Genomic DNA, 13,593 nt, shown 5'->3' with positions numbered 1-13,593 from the left:
TTTACTCAGTACTGTTCTGTTTTCTAGGTCATGTTGACACATTCCTCTCGGATGCCCTGCTTGATAGCCGTTTGGTACAGAATTGCCGCAGTATTCGTCCAGCAGCATGAGAATTAAGACATAATTTAGCTTGATACACAAACACAATCTGGCTTGACATTTTTCTATGGCTGTAAGGTCCCTACCAGGCACACTTGACAAGCAGTAATTGCTAGGGGACCCTGACTGGGATCATATAAATACAGTGGTACCTCAGGTTACAGATGCTTCAGGTTACAGACTCCGCTAACCCAGAAATAGTACTTTGGGTTAAGATCTTCACTTCAGGATGAGAACAGAAATCGAGTGGCGGAGGCGGGAGGCCCCATTAGCTAAAGTGGTGCTTCAGGTTAAGAACAGTTTCAGGTTAAGAACGGGCCTCCAGAACAAATTTAGTTCTTAACCCAAGGTACCACTGTAGTCCCAAGTCCCTCAGGATCTTGTGTTTCTTGGCCTAAAGTGCAATGACCTCCACCAAGCACCCAGCAAAGAAGTCTCAATTTAGAACGGGGATGGCTGATCTTCAGATATTGCCACTGTTCCTTGCCATTGGCCATGCGTGTTGGGGTGCCGACGAGCCACAGAGTAGCTACCCCTGAGCCCTCCTTGAGCTATGAATAGCTGTTTACTGGCAGAGGAAGCCGAGTAAGATCCAAGGCCAGTTGGATAGCTCCCTGGATAGCTCAGTTGGTTAGAGCACGGTGCTGATAACGCCAAAGTTGCAGGATTGGTCCCCAACAGCTGTATATACCTGCATTGCAAGGGGTTTGGATTAGATGTTCCTCAGGGACTCTTACAATTCTATGACTCTACGACATGGGTAGGCAAACTAAGGCCCGGGGGCCGGATCTGGCCCAATTGCCTTCTAAATCCGGTCTGGCAATCACAATGTTTTTATGTGAGTAGAATGTGTCCTTTTATTTGATACGCATCTCTGGGTTATTTGTGGGGCATAGGAATTGGTTCATTTCCCCCTCAAAATAATAGTCCGGCCCCCCACAAGGTCTGAGGGACAGTGGTCTGGCCCCCCCTGCTGAAAAAGTTTGCTGACCCCTGCTCTACGACTTTGCAAAGTCAGAAGCCCTAAATGATGTGCTAGCTCAAACTTCACAAAACCACTAGGTGGCACAAGGAGATGAGGGAAACCCAAGCCACATAGCACAGGATAATACAAAAGTTTTGGTTGGGATCTTATCTTACCTGATCTGACAGGGATTCAGGAATGATCTGGGCTAGGATATGGAAGGGGATGTTGGCAGAAAGCACCTCCCTTTCCGTGAACAGAAGAGCAAACAGATCTGAGGTTATAATAGCCATCATGATGAGCAGCCTCTTGCAGCAAGGGCACTTTTTAACAAGACTGAACACCTCCGCCATGTTATTCTGCAGTCGGTGTCCTCCATTCATGTAATTGGGCTGAAATAAGGTGGCTCTTTTTCCTTCTGCCTTTGTCACCACCTTCAGTTTAGGCCAGGCATGTCCAAAGTCCGTTTTGGGGGCCTAATCCGGCTCACTGGTCGATCTAATCCAGCCCCTGTGACGGTATATGTCCCGGGTTAAAATCCTTCAAAAAGCTCAACAGCTCTGGGCTTAAATCTTTTTTTAAAAAGCTCAATTTCAATCCTAAAAAAAGCTCGACAACTTCGGTTAGCCCTCATGCATGTCGACTTCATCAAATCTGGCCCTCTTTGGAAAAAATTTGGGCACCCCTGGTTTAGGCTGATTGGAAGAGCATGCAACCTTTTGAATTTCACAGAATAGAAATTTCAGGTGGAATGGGAAGGGAGCCAAATCTTTGGCCTTTCAAAGCTGATCTAAAAAATAATAATCAAAAAATCATTTCTGATAACAACCTGTTTATTTTGCATGTGGTGAATATTGTCACTCCTAGGCTGGGTCCAGGCCACCAGTTTTGCTAGCTGCAAGTTGCGAAAGAGTAAATGGATGGCTATGTGGTGCAGGTGTATGTCTGTACACCAAAGGAAGAATGCAGCTCTCCCCACATTAGGCTGGTTTTTCCCCATGGAAAAAGAGCGTTCCTGCATGCATGTTGTTGGCATCCATCTGTCTTGAGAGACAGTGGCGTCCGCCTCCGGGGGTGAAGTCAAACTGCTGCCTTAGCAACACCAAAGTGACCTCCCCAGGGTGCAAGCCTGGGCAGTGTGTATGGAGGACCTGGCCTGCCCAGACGATCAGACTGCCCTCAGCCTCACTGCTGTGGTCCAAAGGGAAGCAGACCAAGACATTTGGCACCAGCTTAGCTGCAGGAGTTGTTTGGCAGGAGGAGTACAGGCTGCCATCCAATTGTCTTCAGGACTCCACTCTGGAGTTTGTGTAGGGTTTACTCCTTAACCTTTTCTTCTCCTGAAGATATCCCCCAAAGCAGTGGAGGTTTAGGATCAGAGTTTTCCTTCTCCTAGATAGGCTACCTTTCCAGGTTGTCAAGCCCTATCTGCCCCTCACTTCCCTCTACAGTGGGTACAAAAACTGCCTTCTTAACCGTAGGACCCACAAAATTGGTCTCACGGGCTCAAACCACCAGAGCCTGTCTTCGCATGCCGGGGAAGTCCCCAACTCACCGAGGGTTTTTTTTTTTTAATGGAATATTTATTAAAATTTTCAGAAATAATACAATATAAAAGAAAAAGAAAAAATAACAAAAATACAAAAATACAGACAATTAAAAACACATAGAATTTCCATTACTTATTTTCTTTTAACTTATTTCCCAGACCTCCTCATACCTCCCTTTTTTTTTGTATTCCAATTCAGATTGTTGGTTCAGCAAATCCTCACCATTAGTTTTTACTTATTTCTAAACCTTTTTTTTTCATATTCTCTTAAGCATTAGAGCTGGAAATCACTTAATATCTATCCAACATCATTCTAACATTCATTAAGCCAACTCACCGAGGGTTTGAGACCCATCGGCCACCCTCACCCAGTTTATCTTTCCAGTCGGAGCCATTTCCTGGGCTGTGGCCACTGTTGCATGCCGACAGCTTCTAAGAGCCACAGGTGGGTCGGCGCCATCGCCGAATGGCGGACTCCCTCCGAGCTCCGGAGGGAGTCGGCTGGGTAGGGGTCGGGTCCTGCCGTGCCGGCGACGCGGGGACCCTCAAAAACCATGGGCGGAGATGCCCATGGACTTGGTGACTCGGCGGGCACCGTTTGCGCCCCCCGACCCGCGAAGGAGCCTTTTTAAAGGCTGCGGAGCGGGTGACGGGGGGGGTGTGTGGTGCTGTGAGTCCAATGCTTCCCCTGCCCAGCGAAGCCGCATGCCATTCGACGGAGAGCAACGACTTCTTCTTTGAAAATTTCGGATTTGGACTAAAAGGAACAACCCGTGAGTAAATTGATTGGACTTAAAAGGGAAATTTGATCTTTGAATTTGGAGCGAGCGGGGGGAGTGCAAAAAGGAAGTCCGCCCCCCCCCCCTGTTGTAGATGGCTCAACGCAAGGATTTGACAACTAAGATCGAGAGATGAACTTGTTTACCTGAAAAAAATTTTTAACTTCACGAAGGGAAATTACAATAATTGTGCTGGAGGAGAAGACTGATTTGTGGGAACTAAAATGCAACCCCCCCGGGAACCGGGAACGATCCGCTATGAGAGACTGGTGAAGAGACACAGAAACTTTGACAGCTGTCAAAGTAGCTGTCAAAGCAGGAAAATAAAAGAGAACTTTGTTACGATGGCTTTGCTGGTTAGATTTGTTACAATTTGGACATAAATTATTGGAAATAAAGGCAACAAGTTATTTGACTTTTGGGTCTGATTTTGAAAGAAATTAAGTTACCATATTCCCTCTAGAGGGAGGCTGGGACATTGCAACAGTAGCAGCAAGTGGAAAAATACTATGAATTTGAGCAGGATCTGTTATCTCTTGGGAAAGCTGCAAAAACGAAGCATTATTTTGTCTACAGAGGTTTCTATACTAAAGGAGACAATGAATTTATCTATTGAAGAAAGGAAGGGACTTGACGCAAGTTATGTTCCTGAATAACAAAAGCCTCTGTGGAGAACAAGAAGTTTCTGAATTAGAAGGTTTCTGCAGCAGAACAGGAAAAAGCAGCCTGAGGAATAAGAGCTGGACCAAATTTGAAGCTGGAGTATTTGGAACATCCAGACTTTAAAAGGACCAAGAAATAGAATTTAAGTTAGACTCTTAAACATAGAGGTCTGGATGGAAGAACAATGACTTTTTCTGAGAGTTTTTTCGAGACTGGACTTTCTGAAATTAAAAGCTATCAAAAGACGGCAAAGTGGAGTTGAGATATAGACGTGGATACACCAGGCTGGCAGTAGACAATGGATGAACTTTGGGGATTGGAACTGGGGAATGGGGGGGGGGGGAGATTTGGAATCCAAAGGCTGTAAAATTATATATTATTTCTTTCTTTTCTTTTTTCATGTCTGTTGTTTGAAAATAGGGGAATTCGTGGAAGGGAAATGGGGTCGATCTTAGGGAATTATATAAAATATAAGGAGAAATGGTTCATTAAGATAAATAAGATAAATTAATTTGGAATAAATGGGTTATTTAAAATTACAAATAAGGTTTTAAAATTTGGGGTAAGAATCTGTGGAATCAATTTAAGGGAAATGGAATACAAGAGGGGGAGGGGGGGAAGTCCAGGAAAGATGCCACTGAAACCAAGTGTAAATCATATCTGTTTTTTCTTTCTTTCTTGCTATCTTTCCTTTTTATTCTGGAAAATTTTTAATAAATATTATTTTAAAAAAATAAAAATAATAAGAGCCACAGGTGAGAGCTGAGTGCAAAGTACCCCAGGGGGAGCATGATGTGTCCCCCACCAGAGGTACTACCTCTCCTCTAACACGCACCCCTCCTGCATGCATACAAATAAATACAGTGGTACCTCAGGTTAAGTACTTAATTCGTTCTGGAGGTCCGTACTTAACCTGAAACTGTTCTTAACCTGAAGCAACACTTTCGCTAATGGGGCCTCCTGTTGCTGCTGTGCAGCTGGAGCACGATTTCTGTTCTCATCCTGAAGCAAAGTTCTGAACCTGAAGCATTATTTCTGGGTTAGCGGAGTCTGTAACCTGAAGAGTATGCAACCCAAGATACCACTGAATGCACACTAGATATAAATAAGTCTGTCATTTCCAGTGTGAGAGATTTTTTATTTCTTTTGGCAACCTGTGAGACGGCAGGGCTGAGCAACTTCAGGTGGGTTAACAACTTGATGTTCAACACCCAGCTGTTTGCCTATCCCTTCCATTTATTTTATTTTTTTTCTATTTATTTTTTTCTATTTTTTTTACTGAATTTCCAAATTTGTGACAAACATATAAAAAACAAAATCAAAAACAAAAACAAGCAAACATAAATCCTAACTGTAATAATTCCATTTTTGTTAACATTGTTGGGTGACTTCCTCAAATCCCCCTGGCTGAATTTTCATATATATCATTGTAGCAGTTTTCCAAAACTAATTAAACCTAAAATTTACATTGTCAATTAACCTCTTTCTTTCTTTTCATTTTAACTTTAAACATATTATCACATATTTAAATCCTAGGCCAATTTGATACTTGCAAGTAATTTTATTTAAGTTATCTTAACATATTTAGCTAAATAGTCTTTAAATTTCTTCCATTCCTCTTGCTATTCCTCCTCCTTCTGGTCGTGGACTCTTCCGGTTGGGTTGGCTAGCTCCCAAAAGTCCATCATCTTCATCTGCCATTCCTCCACTGTTGGGACTTCTTGTAATTTCCAGTTTTGGCCAACAAAATTCTAGCTGCAGTTGTGGCGTACAAAAACAATCTAACATCCTTCTTGGGCAATTCCAAACCTGTTTTTCCCGGTAGAAAGGCTTCTGGTTTCTTAATAAATGTATATTTCAACATCTTTTTCAATTCATTATAAATCTTTTCCCAGAAGTCTTTCACCTTGGGACAGGTCCACCACATATGATAGAATGTATTTTTTTTCTCTTTGCATTCCCAACATAAATTATCACTCTTATGGTAAATCTTTTCTAGTTTTACAGGGGTTAAGTACCATCTATACATCATTTTCATAACATTTTCCTTTAACACCGTACATGCAGTGAACCTGACCCCTTTCTTCCACAACCTTTCCCAATCTTCAAACATTGTTATGTCTGACATCTCTTGCCCAATCTATCATCACAGATTTCACTTGTTCATCCTTTCTGTGCCACTCCAACAATATCCCTTCCATTCTAGGCAAAATTTGAAAGCAAAACTCGCATCTGACTCCATTCTTCCCCTCCAAGTCTGGTGATGTCATAGTGGAGGGTTTATGATGGAAGGCAACCTATCCTCTTGCTCGGTGATTCAGAGCGCTTTCTGAAGGAAGGGGCCGGGTTGCTGCACTAAGCCTGGGTATGTCTTTCTGGGGTAAGGACTCGGCGGGTTGGGCTTGGATGGTGTTTGAATCAGTTTTCAGAAAGGCATGGTTTGCCCTCGGTTTCTGACACTAGCCGCTGAATCAAAAATAAGGAGCCATGTAAGAAATAGTTTCCCCAAGATCTGATACAAGAATCAATAACTTCTTTAAAGCTACCAGATTTTTCACTCCATAAGATGCACCCGACTATAAGACGCACCTAGTTTTTAGAGGAAAACAAGGGGAAAAATACAGTGGTACCTTGGGTTACACACGCTTCAGGTTACATACGCTTCAGGTTACAGACTCCGCTAACCCAGAAATAGTGCTTCAGGATGAGAACAGAAATTGCACGGTGGCAGCAGGAGGCCCCATTTGCTAAAGTGGTGTCTCAGGTTAAGAACAGTTTCAGGTTAAGAACGGACCTCTGGAACGAATTAAGTACATTGGTTATGTACTTAATTCGTTCCAGAGGTCCGTTCTTAACCTGAAACTGTTCTTAACCTGAGGTACCCCTGTATTCTGAATGAAACAGTGGATGTATGATTTTTGTGGTTCATGCTGTGGTCACAGACATGTGATTTGACAGTGAGTTTGGGGTAGCCCAATGCAAAAATCCTGATAATCCATGTGGATCCGTGCTTTGTAACCATGTTTCTGCGCCATTGCATCTTATGGAGGTAAAAATACGGTAAGTCTGCTAGAAGGTATAATTGGGTTGGTTGGTTGGAGGCCTTAAATCTGAAGTGTACCATAATTCTGGTGGGGTTATCGTCCACAATTGTGCGGCTGTATGTTCAGACTTTTCTAGGAAAGAGCTTCGGGGTTCTTGAGCGGTGATTGCTGCGTTGCACTAGATGACCCTTTAGGTCCCTTCCAACTTTACAATTCTATGACCTGCATGATGATTTTCTTCTTCTTCGTTAAATGATAGCAATGCAGTTCTTTGGGCATTATGCAAGTCCACAAGGCGGGCTCTTCTATAACCGTTCCACCTGCTTGTCCTTTATTTCTATGGTAGTTTCCAAAAGAGCATTGCTAGTTTCCCCCATTCTAGTTTTCAGAGGCTGTAGCTGATTGATACACAAAGTTCGCATGCAAGCTTAAAAAAATCACCACCACTGTTGTTTTAGGTTCAAAATCAGGAAATTGGGCTACCATCCTATTATCCACATATCTGGGAGTAAGCCCTGTTGAGTTCAGTGAGTTGATATATGCAAAGGACTGCCCGGCTGGTTTTCTGAAGGTTTATATGATGCTTGCTTTTGTACCAAACTTAGCTGCTGAAATGTGTTGTTGTTGTCTGAAGTCGACCCATTCCTCAGGCAAAATAGATGACACAAAATAGAAGAGAGTGAAGTTGACAACTAAGCCTGGTTTTTTTAGGACACAAAGTAGCTCTGAGATCGTAGACAAATTTCCCAGAGGAAAGAGCAAGATGTGTTTCGATTCATCCAGCTTACTTACTGGAAAAAAGGCTGAAAGGGTCAAATTTAGACAAATTTCAGAATATTTACTTGGTTTTTCATTTCTTTCTCATTACCCAGATATGGATAAATAGTGCCCGAATAGTTTGGGGTCGGGCTATGCCAACTATTAGGTAGAGACGGGCAGCAAGCGATACTGAGGGGACAGGAAATGGTTGTGAGAGAGCTGTGAGTGTGTCATGTTTGTGCCCCTAAAGCCAACTGGCTGCCCTCAGATGGTGGATGCATCATTTTTCTCCCATCTTATCCTTACAACAACTCTGTGAGGCAGACCAGACTGATAGCGACTTGCCCTAAGGTTGGCCCATGATCCTCATCCTTTAAAGGTAAAGGTAAAGGTACCCCTGCCCGTACGGGCCAGTCTTGACAGACTCTGGGGTTGTGCGCCCATCTCACTCAAGAGGCCGGGGGCCAGCGCTGTCCGGAGACACTTCCGGGTCATGTGGCCAGCGTGACAAAGCTGCATCTGGCGAGCCAGCGCAGCACACGGAAACGCCGTTTACCTTCCCGCTAGTAAGCGGTCCCTATTTATCTACTTGCACCCGAGGGTGCTTTCGAACTGCTAGGTTGGCAGGCGCTGGGACCGAACGACGGGAGCGCACCCCGCCGCAGGGATTCGAACTGCCGACCTTTCGATCGGTAAGCCCTAGGCGCTGAGGCTTTTACCCACAGCACCACCCGCGTCCCGCGTCCTCATCCTTTAGCGGTGACTAAAAACTACTTTAATAATAATAATAATAATAATAATAATAATAATAATAATTTGTTTATACCCCACCCATCTGGCTGAGTTTCCCCAGCCACTCTGGGCGGCTCCCAATCGAGTTTTAAAAACAATACAGCATTAAATATTAAAAACTTCCCTAAACAGGGCTGCCTTCAGATGTCTTTTAAAGATAGGATAGCTGCTTATTTCCTTCACATCTGATGGAGAGCGTTCCACAGGGTGGGCGCCACTACCAAGAAGGCCCTCTGTCTGGTTCCCGGTAACCTCACTTCTCGCAATGAGGGAACCGCCAGAAGGCCCTCGGCGCTGGACCTCAGTGTCTGGGTTGAACAATGGGGGTGGAGACGCTCCTTCAGGTATACAGGACCGAGGCCGTTTAGGACTTTAAAGGTCAGCACCAACACTTTGAATTGTGCTCAGAAACGTACTGGGAGCCAATGCTGATCTCTCAGGACCGGTGTTATGTGGTCCCGGTGGCCTCTCCCAGTCACCAGTCTAGCTGCTGCATTTAAAAGAAGTGCTTCGCAAGTGTCTGTCCCCAGGTGCTAGCTCAGAGCAATATGTGCCGGCGATCGGCGATCTCTGGCAATTCTTGAGGCCATCAGCACTTGCTATGTCGACGGCATCACATTTCCTCCCGAGTGACCTTGGCCGTTCATCGTAGCACCTGAACTTTTAATTGCCATCAGCATCTCTCCCTATGCTTACGAATGCACCATCCATCCAACAGCTTCTCTCTCACTGCCAGGGCCCATCGGAGAGCAAGTTCAAGCTGTCAGCCTACATCACACTGATGGAACGGATAAAGGATCATGACTAGCTGGCTGGGAGCAGGAGCCGACAGCTATGTTAGCTGACGGGCATTTGGGAAAACAAGTCTCTGCTAACAATGCACTTGGCAGCTTTCGAGATTGGATGGGGCCCGCCTGCCACAACCCTGCTCTCAATCTGTGTGTCAGAATTTCCTGGTGAGTGTGCTTTGTTCAATGGGTCCCTTCCTCTTTCATCCGGGAGCATTCAATTGATACTTAACCAAGATGAAAAGATCCCTACAAAACTCTCAGCACCAGGGGAAGCAAGTTTCTGGTGTCCTTGACATGGGCTTTCATTAGCAAAATGAGGTGTTAGAATGGACTGTCCCACTTAAACTGTCGGGCTCTGGAGGACAGGAATGGGATAATCTGTCATTTTCAGTTTCTCCAAGGTTCTAATTTTTCCAGCCAAAGTCAGTTCTCCATAATCCTTTGTGATATATTTTTTTTAAACACCCTCATAAACCTCTTAGTGTGAATTCCTACTAATATACACGTTTTTGTCTGCAGTTTTGCCTTTTGCAAACCAATCCATGAAGCATGTTTTGTATGTTGCTTTCCCTAACGTGTTTCACTAGTATGTTACTTTCACAAGCCATTGTGACGTAATGGTGAGAATGTTGGACTAGGACCTGGAAGCGCAGAGTTCAAATCCCCACTCAGTCATGAAGTCCACTGGGAGTAACTGTCAGTCACTGTCTCTTAGCCTAACCTACCTCACAGGGTTGTTGTGAGGATGAAATGGGGAAGAGAAGAACCATGTGCATCACCTTCAGCTCCTTGGAAGATAAGGGTAGTATATAAATGTCAATTATTATTATAATTTGGGACGCGGGTGGTGCTGTGGGTTAATGCATAGTGGCACAGTCCATGGTACAGGCCCCTCAAATTTCTACCGCCTAATTATAGACCAGGTCTAAGCCAGGGGTAGGGACGCGAGTGGTGCTGTGGGTTAAACCACAGACCCTAGGGCTTGCCGATCAGAAGGTCAGAGGTTCGAATCCCGTTGAGCTCCCGTTGCTCAGTCCCTGCTCCTGCCAACCTAGCAGTTCGAAAGCATGTCAAAGTGCAAGTAGATAAATAGGTACAGCTCTGGTGGGAAGGTAAACGGTGTTCGCTGCTCTGGTTCGCCAGAAGCGGCTTAGTCATGCTGGCCACATGACCCGGAAGCTGTACGCTGGCTCCCTTGGCCAATAAAGTGAGATGAGCGCTGCAACCCCAGAGTCGGTCACGACTGGACCTAATGGTCAGGGGTTCCTTTACCTTTACGCTAGGGGTATTTAAAACCACTGGTCTGAATTGTCCTGGGGAATCCCATTCCTTTACCAACTCTGTGGGAGAGGGTAGCTCAGAAGAGTCACCAACAATCATATTGAGAGACTGGCAAGTGGTCTCTCTACTCTACAATGGAGATGTTGAAGAGTTGGTTGGCAACCCTGCCTACAAGCTCAGTGGTGAAAACCCCCCATTTTCATTCAAACATTGGCCAAGCATGGAGACCAGATATATAGGATGGATGAGTGTGCTGTGTAAATTCACTGCAGTTATTATTATCTGCACAATATTTTAAACATACTGACAGATGGAACATCACTGAACGTAAAGGTTAATGTTGCTAAAGTTATAACCACCAGTGGAATCTCTTTTAAACAAAATGATTATCGGTGCAGAATTCAGACACTGAGAAAACAGAAAAGCATACAAAACAAAGCAAAACTTTGCCTGGGCACTGATGGCAGTCAGTGCACAGGCAAGCTGCAGAGACCTTTAGTTGCTTTCGTAAAAGCATTCAAATCAAACAATTTAGTAAGAATTAGCTCTCCCCAGACAGACTCTCTGACCTACAAATTCAAAATGGACACCTGGGATCAGAGAAATTCTAGACTAGTCCAAAGCAAATTAAAAAACAGAAAACAAAACAGATCAAAGCCCAAAGTCATGGGACAAACTTGAAAGAAAGAAAAAGATTAAATAAGGGAGGGGTGACATAATTTTTAGCTAACTCCAGACCTCAGTTCTCAGGGAGCCCCAGTGTTACTTGATCGTCTAAGATGTAAAGCAATTTCTTGAACAATGAAGAGCCTTGTGGTACCTTAAAGACTAATGAATTTATTGTGGCATAAGCTATTGTCTGGTGCATCTGAAGGGGTCTCTGGTCCATGAAAGCTTATGGCACCATAATAATTTTTTAGTCTTTAAGGTAGCACAAGACTCTTTTATTTCTGCTATAACAGACTAACATGGCTACGCCTCTGGAAGTAATTTCCTGCAGGAACTTCATAGGTAATAGGATTACATCTCTAACAAAGAAATAAGCAGGAACACTCTGGGTGGCAGGTTTAGCTACCAAGACTTACACAAAGGAAGGGCTCCGAATTTGATGGGCCATTGATTTGGGCAAAGGAGTCATTGTAATAACCAGGAAGAACCATTTACACTTGGCAAAAATCATAAAAGGATGTTAATTAAATTCTAACCTACATTTTTTTTCTATAGAAAGCGCTCCCCTCCCCCTGTTCTGAACCAGATACATCAGATCGCAGCAGCTGTGATGCTCATGGTATATTAGCCAACAATAGACTACAACTGTAGAATAATATTCTGTAGACAATAATATTCCACAGAGTACAACTAGAATTCCTTCATAACATGAAATATTTTTATGACGTGGAGCTTAATCTCCTCTTTCGATTGCGCCATTCTATGCATGTCTTCTCAGAAGCAGGCTATATTGAATTAAGTGGTATTTACTCCAACCTAAGTGTGCACTGAAGGGACGCAGGTGGCGCTGTGGGTTAAAGCCTCAGCGCCTAGGGCTTGCCGATCGAAAGGTCGGCGGTTCGAATCCCTGCGGCGGAGTGCGCTCCCGCTGCTCGGTCCCAGCGCCTGCCAACCTAGCAGTTCGAAAGCACCTCCGGGTGCAAGTAGATAAATAGGGACCGCTTACCAGCGGGAAGGTAAACGGCGTTTCCGTGTGCGGCTCTGGCTCGCCAGAGCAGCGATGTCACGCTGGCCACGTGACCCGGAAGTGTCTCCGGACAGCGCTGGCCCCTGGCCTCTTAAGTGAGATGGGCGCACAACCCCAGAGTCTGTCAAGACTGGCCCGTACGGGCAGGGGTACCTTTACCTTTACCTTTAAGTGTGCACTGGCAAATTGGGGGTAGTTCAGCCATTCATCATGTCAGGGAACAAAAATTAATGTAACATTTTAGGGATTTAGTGCAACTAAGAATAGCAGTGGATATCTGAAAATGTTTTAGTTTAGATTAAATGTGAAGTTTAAAAACAGGTGAATAATTTCAAATAGTCATTGAATATGGATCCAAAACGGTCCATAGTAATTTCAATTGCCAGAGTAGGTATGGAAAAAGGTTCTTTTTTAAAAGCAAACTTACTGTTACTCTTTGTTGCCTCAGGGGTTGTTGCTTTTTCCTTTGGAAAAAGCACATTCTTTTGAAGGGAGAACTGATTTAAGTTTACTCAATCATGTGATTCTGTCTTAAAATACCAACGAACTCCGTCCATAATGCAATTTTCTCCTTATTGTGTGCAGATGCCCAGAAACATAAATATTCTATATATAAACGATGAACAAGCTATAACCATATTAATCACAGTGTCTGGAAAAGAATCATGTGAACAGGGCCTAAAAGTTAGGAGCGGGGCTTTTGTTCAGCCGGAACTCAGCAGAACGCAGTTCTGGCACCTCTCAAGTGTGCGCCATTGCCATTCTAAGAGAAAAATGGAGGCGTTCACGGTGGGTTTGGTTTTTCTAGAAAAATAGCACTGGTAGGCTGCTTTGCTCTTCCCAGCTCATTCTGCTTCTGTTCTGTACTGAACCAAGACATAGTTTTGCTTGAGTGTCATCTGAATGTGGGCTCATGGTTTAGCTCTCTCTGCACAAATCACAAGCTGTAACCAAGGCTTGTCCTATGGTTTACACTGGCAGGGGTTGGCAAAGTTTTTGTGGCTTGGGCCGGTTCACGGTCCTGCAGACGCCGCGGTGGGCCGGAGTGGGCATGCATACACACACACACACACACACACACACACACACACACTCTATTTCTGGAGCTTCCTGCAGCCAATGGGAAGCTGGCTAGCATCACTGAAGGCGGTTCCTGCTCTGCTCCGTGCCAGTTTA

General features: G+C 44.4%; 1 protein-coding gene across 1 annotated transcript in view; it reads left to right on the top strand.

The window, feature by feature from the left end:
• The first annotated feature begins 9,394 nt into the window (after positions 1–9,394).
• FBXW11 (F-box and WD repeat domain containing 11) overlaps positions 9,395–13,593 on the top strand; it is a 93,672-nt gene continuing 89,473 nt past the window's right edge. Inside the window, exon 1 of the mRNA XM_079969896.1 lies at positions 9,395–9,605. The gene's annotated coding sequence lies outside the window, so the exon portion shown is untranslated. The remainder of the gene's footprint in view (positions 9,606–13,593) is intronic.

This window comes from Podarcis cretensis (genome assembly GCF_951804945.1).
Source record: "Podarcis cretensis genome assembly, chromosome: 3".
Lineage (NCBI taxonomy): Eukaryota > Metazoa > Chordata > Lepidosauria > Squamata > Lacertidae > Podarcis > Podarcis cretensis.
The sequence above is the reverse complement of the archived record's forward strand: the minus strand, read 5'-3'. Positions and strand labels throughout refer to the sequence as shown.